At 37.2% G+C, this 12,704-nt stretch overlaps 1 pseudogene; it reads left to right on the forward strand.

Moving 5' to 3' along the window:
• The first annotated feature begins 1,708 nt into the window (after positions 1–1,708).
• LOC120776208 lies at positions 1,709–1,911 on the forward strand (annotated as a pseudogene).
• The last annotated feature ends 10,793 nt before the right edge of the window (positions 1,912–12,704 follow it).

A 12,704-nucleotide genomic window follows, 5' to 3' on the forward strand; every position in this document is an offset into this window, starting at 1 on the left:
ACGGAGCGGAGGTCTTCCTCTTCGTCTGCTTCCCCCGGCGGGTACTGCGTTGAATACTTTTAGAGCTGGAGTGTTTTCGTCGATCCGGACAACATGACCTAGCCAGCGTAGCCGCTGTCTTTTAATTCGCTCAACTTTGTCAATGTCGTCGTATATCTCGTACAGCCCATCGTTCCATCGAATGCGATATTCGCCGTGGCCAATGCGCAAAGGACCATAAATCTTTCGCAGAATTTTTCTCTCGAAAACTCGTAACGTCGACTCATCGGTTGTTGTAATCGCCCAAGCCTCTGCACCATACAGCAGGACGGGAATTATGAGCGACTTATAGAATTTAGCTTTTGTTCCTCGAGAGAGGACTTTGCTTTTCAATTGCCTACTCAGTCCGAAGTAGCACCTGTTGGCAAGAGCAATCCTGCGTTGGATTTCCAGACTGACATTGGTGGTGATGGTAATGCTGGTTACCACAAAATAATGTGAGTGGCTAATTATATGAGAAAAGGAATTCAGTATTTTGATATGATTTGATATGATCTCACCATCAGATAATTAATAAGATCAAAACGGCAGAAAAAGGCATAAGGATGGATGGCGAAACGTTGCAGCCTATATATTTAAAAGAACAGCTTAAAGGCGAATGGGATCAAGTTTCTACCAGATAACTCCATATTCCAATCTAAAATAAATTTGCACAACTTTGTGGAAGAAACTGTAAGCCTTTGTTAAGATCATCGAGTTGCCCAGCAGTCTCAAGTCCAATTGGAAGCTCAATAAGCTTATTAATGGATGCAATGCGGCTACTTGCCAACAAATATACTTCCAATGTGATTCAATTGCCTTTTTTCACTTGAACTCATTTACATTTCCTTTTTACTTCATATAATTCGGAACTATAGAGGTTGTTTAGTGGAGATAAGCTCTACTGCTTTGAAAATATTATTTTCTTGTTTTTATAGGTTAAACATTTAAAAATAACATACGAAAATTTTTCATCGATTTTCAAACAGTTTTGCAATCACAGTGTTCCAAAGTGAAACCGTTCAGTTCAAACAATTCAAGCAGCAATGCCAAGTTTTCTTGAGTGATAACTCTGCGACAAATTACTATCACACCCGACCACTATAAAATTCGACTGCATGTTCTATACACCTATCAGTTTTTTGAGTTGATCAAAAATTCAATTTCGAAAATGGCCGAAAATGAGTAAAATTCAAAGTTTTTTAAAAACGTCGATATTTTGGCAATTTTTGAAGTTATACTTCTTATACGAGTTCGGAAAAGGTTGCGATAGATTCAGGTTGCGCAACCTTGCTCAATATGAATATACGGCTCGGCTTTTCTACCAACAACACAATGTTGCCATGCTTATGCTGTTGTTGTTTTTGTAGAACAATGTTTCAATTTTTGGTTGGTGACATTTTCAATTTAAAATAAATTCTGTTGAGATTCGAACCTACGTGCTCGTCGTCACTTTTGAAGCGCTTACCACCAACACCACCATTGACACTTTAATTGCGTTGTCCTAATTATGGTTTGGTTTTGCATGAAAGAAATATACAATGGATCGCCGATTGTTACCTCTTTGCTTGCTGCTGCTGCGCATATGTATGTTTGTATGCTTGTTCATTATTGAAGTTATGATCCTTTTTCTTTCGTTTGTCTTCAATTTCTGCGAATTCTCAACTCCCTGCGTTGGCCGTTGAAAATTAAGGCTATACTTTACAGGATTACTTCTGTAGTTAGTCTTCATTTACATTTTTTGGAAATCGACCCGCGATGACGAGGTATATCGTTTTATCTGACAGCGTGAGGTTTAAGAAGTTAATTTTTAATTTTGTCTTGTGGCATATTAGAAATGATGCTTCTTCGAAAATCGTTCGCTTGCAACGGATAAAACGACTTCTGAGTGGTGATTTTAATGGATAAATGGTTGAAATGTTCTGCGTTGGCCGTTGAAAAGTTAAGACTATACTTCTCAGGATCATTCATTCCTTACATTTCTTCAAAGAAATTAATGACATTTAGAAATATGCATATTTGCATTATTTCGTTGTCATTTCCATATTCGTAGCAGTAGAATTTCTATGGCATAAGTAAACTAATGGCCGCCGATTGTCACCCCTCGTCGCGAAAAGACGACTTGTTGGCAAAGGCATGCTCGGGGAGATAATAAATTTTAATAAATTTATAAAATGTGAATTTAAGTTTTCTAGTTTTCTTTCATACAAAATGATATGCATTTCTTGGAATATCACTAAGAAGTATAACTTCATCCGCGCGTAGGGACTCCACGCACCTTTTTTTTATAGATAGTAGGTTTGATACAGACAATATCTTCTAACTTCTAACTTCTTATCTTGTTTTAGATTTCATCTACTTTCCAAAATGAATGTTGCAGTGAAGAACACCTTTTTAAGCGCTATAAGAGATCGCCTGGAACTCGAAAAATTTTTAATTTTTTCTACAAAAATTTTAATGGGTATTTTTAACTTATGTATGGTATAACTAGTAATTAGAAAAAAATATTATACAAACTTTTTTTCCCCCAAAAATGGCATTTCTTTGGGATTGTCAAACCAGACGTGACCCTTAAAATAGGTACCGCTGAATTTTTTCAAAAAGAGTATAGTAAACAGGTCTCTTTGAACATACCTAATCGTGTGAATTCCGATCCCATATTCATTGAGAGCATTGTAACTGCCGAAGAGACTTGGGTTTATGATTTTGACCTATAAGAGATAAAACAAAGTTCGCTGAAGGAACTGAAGGTCATTTCAAAAAGTGTTTATGAAAAGTGCTTCGAAGACTAGAGAAATCGTTGGCCTAAATATATTACATCTGGTGGGGATTACTTCGAAGCCGACAAAAGAATAATTATTGACGGTTAATTAAATATTTTGCGCTTTATTTACTATTTCCGGGTACCTTTTTGTCACAATGAATGCAAAAGTTTTTAGGACTTTTCCTTGCAGAACTGTAAAAAAACCTACCAGCTCTTTGATATTAATTTCCAAGCAAATAATTTTAAATATTTTTGAACTACTTCAAATTCCTACAGGGTTCGTATGCAAGTTCGAAATTATGTAAAATCATTTATTTGCAACTACTTATATATATCATTAGGCAATAGGGCATGTACAAACTGAAAATTTCTGGACAATTGAAGATTTATACACATAGTTGAACTCGGGTTTTACCACACAGTTTACAATTGCTTTAATATATAGATAGCACTTAAAAATAAGTTTTTATTAGGGTGGGTCAAATTTTATGATAACAGTTTTTTGTTAGAGAGGGCTTCATGAAAAAACGGAAATATGTCTTAAAATATTTGAATTTCGAACTTTCATGGCTTTTAATGGTGAAGTTTACGAAAAAAGTCTTACGAGACCGGTTTTGTAGAGAATTATATTTATTTTTGGGTAACTTTATATGTTTTTCAAATATTGGATATTCATATATGTGTTTTTTGAAATAGTAGGGAAAAAGTAGGAATCCTGGGTTCCCTGCTATTAATATTAAGAGCTCATATTTGGAGAAGACTTTTTAGAGGTGTTTCAAAAACAATTTTTTTTGACCCGCCCTAATATTTTAGATCCACCCAAATACTTTACTTCCATTTCAAGAGCTTATACTTGGTAAGAATATGTCTAGTAGTCAATATTTCTGCGCATAAAATGAAAAAAAATACACATTTTGTGTCCCACCCTAATACTTAAGATATTTGGATCCCATTTCAAGAGCTTGTACTTGGAGAAATTGTGTTAACGTATAAAATGATAAAAACATAAATTTTGTGACCCACCCTACTATCTAAGGCATGTGGTTTTCATTTTATTTTTCCAAATTTAGTTTAGTTTATTATCTCATTGAAAAATACACATAATAATGTGTGTAATTTAGCTGGAATTTCAACAATTTTGGCACTCAGTCAACTGACCTTGCGCACACTAAGCGGCTTATCACGGATAATACGCAAATATGCAGAACACACAAACAAACAGAAACACACACAAACACGTACACAAGCATATATAGATCTTAAAATATATAAGCAACGGTTTAGCTTTCGAAATGGCTTTCTATTTATGTTTATGCACACACTTCAAACAAAATATCTAAATAATGCGGAGATAATTTTAATGCGCATTCCGTTGAAATCACAGCTTATCATTAGTCATATAACACGCACAATAAACAACAACGAGTTAGCGCACTTAATATTGCATTTATATGAGAGTAGTTTATGTCCATTCTGCTGCTGCTGGTGTGTTTACTAAGCGCACATTTTATTGGCATTCATGCGTGAAAACGCGTTGATAAACTGTCGCTTTATGCTGCTGGTCTAGGCAGCTTCCCCCTCAAGCTGGTTTTCGCATTCACGCATACGTGCGTCGCCCTCACGCGCATTATACTAACGGTTAATATGCATTTTTGCTCGCAGTATTATATTTATTGGGTTTTTGTAAATTTATATGTATGTATATTCACAAACTTCATAAACCATTTTAAGTTTTATGTGCGAAATTGGCTTACTCGTTTGCTATGGAAAACTTTCATTAGTGCTTTCGTCTGTAAAGCTCTTTACCGAAAGCTACGCAGTTTATGATGAAGATTTGTGTTTTTAAAAAGACTTGTGAATCACAGAATATTTTTCTTAATTAAAGGTGAGAAAGTATCGCTAAGAATCAAAACTAGTTTATTCTCTCATTAGTCTAACAGACTAACCTAATCTAAGGCTAAAGGCGATAGAGTCATTTTTCAGAAATCGTTGCATTAAAAATCGTGAAAACTACTTTTTGTGGACCTGACACCAATGTGATTCATGCTTAAAACTGATCAAAAAGTGTTTTCATTTAAGGAGAGTTTTTTCTTTTCGAAGCTTGTCGTAGAGTGAACGCTGCTTCTTGCAGTAGTAATCGTGTAGCAGTAATGATATGAGATTAACTAAAATTTTGAAGGAATCGTTCTTCCCTATGATCAAAATGATTTTGCACGGAGAATCCAATCTAATTGATGTAACATCACTTTTCATGATAAACTTGTAATGGGTTCCAGGATATAGCGATTTCCTGGTAACTATGAAGCAGATAAAATAGCAAACATGTATAGATATAGCTTAAATCTGGTTTTAAATTTTCCAACAATCTTGTAACATCGCAAATAAAACGTCAGAGACTTTTCTTCTTCTTTAATAGCGCAGACACAGCTTATGCGGTTATAGCCGGGTTTACAACAGCTAGTCGTTGTTCCTCTTCGCTGTTTGGCACTAATTGGTGATTCCAAGCGAAGCCAGGTCCTTCTCCACATGAACTTTCCAATGGAGTGGAGATCTTAGTCTTCCTCTGCTTCCCCCGGCGGGTATTGCGTCGAATACTTTCAGAGCTGGAAAGTTGTCGAGAGAGGACTTTATTTCTCAATTGTCTAGTCGGTCCGGAGTAGCACCTGTTGGCTAGAATCATTCAGGGTTCGATGCTATACACTCTTATAAAATATTGTATATGCTCGATTGAGCTCTGCTCAAAAAAATTTTCTTCAGCAGCAGATTGAAGAAGACGAACGCAAGGGAATCACCTTGTCTGAAACTTCGTTTGGTATCGAACAGGTCGGAGAGGTACTTCTCCATCCTGTCGGACCTTTTGGTAATACCCAACGTCAGTTTACGCAGCCGTATTAGTTTAGGGGGAATACGAAATTCAGACAAAGTGGAATAAAGGCAGCTCGTTTTCGTACTGTCAAAAGCAGCTTTGAAAACAACAAAGGGATGGTGTGTATTGATTCTCTTTTCATGGGTCTTTTCCAGGATTTGGCGCATGGTGATTATTTGGTCGGTTGTTGATTTTCCAGGTCTAAAACCACACTGATAAGGTCCAATAAGAATTGTTGAAAATATAAAACCTTGTATACGATATTGAAGAGGCTTATCCCACGGTAGTTGGTGCATATTGGGGTCTCCCTTTTTGTCGCTTGGGCAAAGCATATTTAAATTCCAATCGTCGGGCATACTTTCGTGCGACCATATTTTATAAAGAAACTGACGCATGCTCCTTATCAGTTCATCGCCGCCGTGTTTGAATAGCTCGGCCGGCAAGCCATAGGCACCCGCCGCTTTGTTGTTCTTCAGACGGGTAATTATTATTCGAACTTCCTCATGGTCAGTCAGTGGAACGTCTGCTCCATCGTCATCGATTCAGGAATCGGATTCGTTTTCTCCTGGCGTTCAGCAGGCTGGAGAAATGATCCCTCCATAATTTTAGTATGCTCTGAGCATCAGTTAATAGATTACCTTTGGGGGTTCTACAAGAGTATGCTCCGGTCTTGAAACCTTCTGCTAGTCACCGCATTTCTTGGACGGCGGTAATGTCAGCATTCACTCTAATGAGAACATAAACCAGCTGGGCAGCGGCGCCTTCCCAATTAATGGACCGGACATTAAAAGTGCATGCCCTCAAATCGTAATCCTTAGTTCGTTTGCCTTGGTCGTCATCATAAGGGAGGTCTTTCATCTAAGGATGATTGTTGATTTTCATTGGGTGCGGTTTTTTACGTGGCGGGTCCCAAACTCAGCGCACAATCCTGCGGAGGGGATATTTCGCTTCTCACTTTAGCTCACTTTCAAGCTGATGTTCTTTCGCTACCCGGAGGAAGCTTGGTCTACGACCGGAAGTTGTGAGCTGCTTGAGTCATATGTAAAAGAATCGTTTCTGGCCACTCCGAAGTGAATGGCGATCAGAGAACTTTCCTCACGTACGTGAACTTCTACACATGATTCCATCCATCTTACTTAAGTTATCGCAAAAATCTCCATAGTATATTGCTGAGATCGGACCACTATTGCATTAACCTGCCATTAACGGTATACTATCATAAAAGAAAAGCAATAAAATTCACCTTAACCCTGTTACACGTAACTCTCCTAGAACAACATGACCTTCACAACTACTTTCTCCTTAAAAGTAATTATTAGCAGTCGAAAAGGAATTCAAACATAACAAAGTTATAAATACCACCTCGTAGTTTCAAGCAGAATCATCTTAATTATGCAACACATTATGCTAAGGGCTACATACACACTCATAGAGCTGGCAATCTAATTGAGACTATTCAGTTAAATATAGGACACTTAAGCAGAGCCAACACGGGCTGTAAGCCTTTTGGGACATTACCCCGTTGATTGCTGAAAACCAAGGCAAATTAAACTTTTCACAGCTCGCCAAGAACATGTGGTCAACGCCGCTAATGCAAACAAATACAAAAACAACAGAAAATGCTTACAACAACAAAGATTCGCTTTAGAACGCATTTATATGTAAATCTGCTGTACATAAATATAAACCGTTAGCATTTAAATAGTTTTCGGCAACTTGTGGCACATTTGTTGTAGTTGTAGTTGAGCTTATGCTGTCACAAATTGGTCAAACAGGCGCTCGAGCAAAACAAAAGCATCAACACACCCACACACACATTGAAGCGAGGCTGTGAAAGGATAGACATAGCAAAACATAGCAGGCAACACATTGACTGGCGGCTCAACACGAAGTAAACCGAGGATATGAGTGGAGGGCCTTTGCCTTAGTTGGGGATGTGCGGAGCCCACTGCCGTTACGATTTAACCCCAACAAATTGCCAGTGTCAGGGTTTTCCGCTTTATGGCCAACGCACTTATGTGAAGCCCTTATTAATGCATAAAATCGCGTGCGTGTGTATGTGTGTGCCTCTTAATGTGTGTGTTTCGGTTGCTTACAATGTCTTCAGCGCAAATAATTCAAAACATAAGCGCCATCGGAACCCCTCAACCGAAAATTCACTACTTTAATGGCGGCTTTGTGCTGTCTCGCTGTGTGATGGCATTGAATATGAAATTAGTTCAAGCAACAAAAACTTACACACAACAACAACAACCACATCAACATCATCCGTCGTCCGTCGTGAATTGTAAAGGTTTTTCACCAAGTGCTGCGTGTGTGCTGCAGTAAAGCAATTTGCCACGCTTTTGAATTAAGCTTTGTCGGCGAAATTTTATGCGCAGCTTTTTTCTGCTGATTCTTCTTCTTCCTCTGCATGGCAATGACCGCATTTTTGGCTATAATTCATAAAGGGCTACTAGAGTATAAATAAAATATAGGTTCACTGCTGAAAGGGCACAAAGTGAGTATGTAGTAAACATATATTACTCTATTTTTGAAACGAATTTGTTGCGCGGTAAAGCTTTGTACATAATTTCAGTGAAAGTTCTGCGAAAGCTGTAAAGTTTCCATAAAAAATTAGTGATATTTTAGTAATTTTTTATTTTTACAGAAGTCTAGTGGAAAGTGTTTACATGAAGCCAACAGAAATACATTTTAGAAGTCGAGTCTTGAACTATTAAATATATTCGAGCTTTCACTAACGATTCTGAAGATTACTTTTTAACCTCATTCTATGTATTATACTATATAATATAAGTATTTAATTTATAGTCATTGCCTTCGCTGCGTTTTTTGGTTATAATCACGGCAGGAACCGAAATAAAAAGAAACTTCTGTTATAAGAAAGCAGTTCATAAAAGCAATCAAAAGTTCGAAGTTTTTGTACGGAGTTTAAACTTCTACAAGGCACAATAATACAACGTCGTACCTTGAATGCAAGATTTGTCCACATAACACCTTCATCCTATTGCGCGTTTAATAATACCCTATACTAACAGGTGATCTAAGTAGCGGTCCTTTATTCAATAGCCTTTTTTGTGTTGTTTGAAATTTCATCACGAAAAGTCTTCCGCCTGAACAACGTTTACAAAACGTTCAATTTGATTACGAAAATTCATCTTCGGTAAAGAAGTGTTTCCTGCGCTTCGTTCAATTTATGGACAACATAATCTGCGTACTGAGCGTACTATTCGTACCACCATCATCCATCTTCAGATCTAGCATTAATTATTGGGTAACATTCGATGGTGTGGCCAGGTAAAAACTTAACCGTCCACGGGGACCGGTATCGCGACATGATAACCGACTATTTGATGCCCGAACTTGGAGCTCGTAATGTCAGCGGAATTTGATTTCAACAAAACAGACAGAAAACACTCCGTTGAACATATAATTTCACGTTTCTGGCCGGTCGATTGACCACCAAGATCGTGTGATATCAAGCTGTTAGACTTTTTCCTAAAGTCTAAAGTCTATGCGGATAATCACACCTCATTTCATGCCTTAGAGCAAAACATTACGCATGTCATCCGCCAGTTACCAGTCGAAATGCTCAAAAGAGTCATCGAAAATTAGACTCAGCGGATGGACCATCTAAGACGTAGCCGCTGCCAAAATTTGTAAGAGATAATGTTCAAAAAATAAATGTAAAGAATGTTCTTTTGAGTGATAGATAATAAACATTCCTCATGAAATTTGAAGTTTCTGTGTTTTTTCTTTAAAAAGTAGACAACCTTTGAATGGATCACTCTTTATAATCATCTTTTAGCTTGGTAAAGTATTTATTGCTTCTTCTAAAGGTATTTGGAAAAAACTCTGTTTTAATATTAAACTCTTTTGTTGGTACGAATCTTCTCCGCTTATTCAGTCAGATATGAGTTCTCAGTTTTTCATTAAAAAATAAAAAAGATTATAAAACAAAACGAAGCTTTTTTGACTTCTATCGGATCATTTTATCATTACTCAATAAAATTATATTTTTAAGCAAAAATAAAATAGTATATATTATAAACATTCTTTAAACATATTCAATATTTTCAGTAAAATGTTGGAACTCGATTGATTCCATGGAATGAGCTTGTGAGAACCTTTTATATATATAAAAAAAAGAGGGGAACCTTTGGTCATATCCAACTAGATGACATTTTTGTAAGCGTGCCTTTTCTAGTAGTTTCATCGTCTTTACAGATTACGTTGTGACCAGGCACCCAAACAAGTTTTATATGGAAGTAGTCCTTGACTACCATTGAGCTGTTCATCATCAGCGAGCTCAAAACTTGTATATCTACTTCTACTTCTGCTTGAAATACACTAAAGTCTTCTGGCAGTCTGAAACAACAGTTTATTGAAGACTCCCCCTCCAATCTTGAGCTTCGATCAAATAGTGAAAAAGCTCACTACACTTCTTTTCCAGCGACCACGCCACACCCACACATCCCTCGTAGGTATGTGAGCGTAGAGAATCACACAAGTTGTTAATTTCCTCAGCGTATTGTTTCAAATTATCAGGGATGCAGTAGCGGTGAGAGGGGATTTCGGAAAGTTTCCAAACCTTGAGGTGTCCGGTTAGCCGACGTCTGGACAGCAACCTTTGCATGGATACACCTGTTGGCTATGTCTATGGTTGCTATGTGTAATGGTAAGTATTTAGTTCCATCATTGGTGTTGTACATAGTGCACCACTAATACCAGTGAAAATCGCTCGTTGAACACGTTCCAGCTGTTCAGCAAGTGTAACTGTACCGACCGCCCTCCACTAGAAAAATATGGTACATCATCGAATTGATAGCTTAACTACGATTTTCTATAACCAAAGCCCAACTTTTGGTGATAAATTTGACTGCTTCCCATTAGCTCCATTACATCATCAGCCATCAGTGCCCTCCTCATGCTCTCGTCAATTTGGAGTTTCCAAGTACTATCCCTTTTTGAAATTGCGAATGCGACAGCCTTCCAATAAGGGAAAGCGTGTACCGGGATTTTATACTTTCTTGTAAATAAAAACCAGTTCAGATTTCCAAAGATTGACATTTAAAACACTTCTTCTCGCCGGGTGGCTGGCTATCACATCGCAATACTCTTAGGTTGACTCGTCAAAGGTATCTAGGAATTTTCCCTTAGCCATAAGAGTAACATTGTCTTGATAGGCTATCACCCGGCATACTAGTCGGTCAAGAATCCGCCTTAAGCGCTCACCATGTTCCCTCTCCTCCGTCACTTCAGCAGTTTGTGGTCATCCGCTCTGACTTCCGCAGAACCACCCTCTCGAAGTCATATCTTATGGCATTTCAGAAAGTGTAGAAATTATGCTGCGATACCAAATCAAAACTTTATCTCTTTTAAATACATCTTTATTTCTTTAGTACGAGAAAAACTAATCGATTTCAACTTAAATCTTGAAAATTCTGTATCACAATTCGAGTGAGCTAACCTCTTTTGAAAAAATGTGCCTTCTTTACGTCAATTTTAACCACACATTTGAGACAGTAACTGTTCAGACTTGCAAAAAAAAAAATCCTCACTGCCTGCAAATCTAAGCATTGTCCCTTTGTCCCACCGTCAAACATATGCGGGTAATTATTTTGTTGAGCGCCTATTTTTCAGGCTGCTGTTGCCACACTTTACGCTTTTTTGATGTTTAAATTATGCTCGGTTGTCTTTTGCGCTCGCTTCATTTTTGGCTCAAGCAGTTGCTGCAACAACAACAATGTCGTTAATAATAAAACTTTGCAACAATATGTTGCTGATTCAGCGACGCGGCCGAGCAAGGCCGCTCACTTACATTTGGCGATGTCCTTTTTGCGGTCCACTTGCACATTAAACTCGTTGAAAATGTAAAGTTCGGAGGCATGTGTGTGTTTGTGTGGGCAGTTTATGTGTGCGTGCATTAATTATGATTCAAACCCTTTTTCATGCACAGCAAAGCAACAACTTGCCAGTATGCTTGAGGTGAGCGGCATTTTCACACACATACGAGCAAGCAAAAGGTGCGTAATATAGGGAATTTTTAACTGGTCGTCTTTTGATTACTTTTGGGCTACTTTGTGGTTATTTCTTATATGAAGGGCTGTTTACGGTATTGCTTTTATGACATGTTATTTCATAGGTTGGACTATTAGTACCAACAAAAAAAATTATAAAATTGTATATTTTTGTTGCAATTTGTTGTTGCTGTTTTTAAATATATTTTTATCTCGTAAACAAAGTACTAAAAATTCAAAAAAATGAGTTTTTTTAGTTGAGAGTGTACAAATATTTAAGATATTTGATATGGTAGATTGTCCTAAACTGCACCACAATCTCCGAACATGTTTTCCAGATCGGACCACTATAGCTTACAGCTACCATACAACCTCAGGCATCAAAATTAAGTTCCCGTATGGAAAACTTTTGAGATTTATTCATGAAATTTAGCACGAATCAAAGTAACTGTATAATTTCCGAAAAAATTGTTCAGATCGGATAACTATAGCGTATAGATACCATACAACCTGAGCGATCAAGATCAAGTCCTTATATGGAAAACTTTTTTACTTGACGAGATATCTGCACGAAATTTAGCACAAATCATTTCTGGAAGTAACTGTTTAATTTCCAAAGAAATTGTTCAGATCGGACAACTATAGCATATAGCTGCCATACGAACTAAGCGAACAAAATTAATTCTTTGTATAGAAAACTTTTGCACTTAACGAAATAACTTCATGAAAATTAACATGAATCATTTTTCAAAGTAACTGTATAATATCCGAAGAAATTGTTCAGATCGGACAACTATAGCATATAGCTGTCATACAACCTGAGTGATCAAAATCAAGCACTTGTATGGAAAAAAGTTTTATTTGACAAAATATTTTCATGAAAATTGCAATAGATTATTCCCCAAAGACACTTACAATATGTGCACATATTGTTCAGATCGGATGGCTTTATCATATAACTGCCATACAAACTGGCTTCATAAAATCAATTTCATTCACTGGGTTATTTTATCTCCTTCGCCCGCCACACGCACTC

This window comes from Bactrocera tryoni, chromosome 4 (assembly GCF_016617805.1).
Source record: "Bactrocera tryoni isolate S06 chromosome 4, CSIRO_BtryS06_freeze2, whole genome shotgun sequence".
Lineage (NCBI taxonomy): Eukaryota > Metazoa > Arthropoda > Insecta > Diptera > Tephritidae > Bactrocera > Bactrocera tryoni.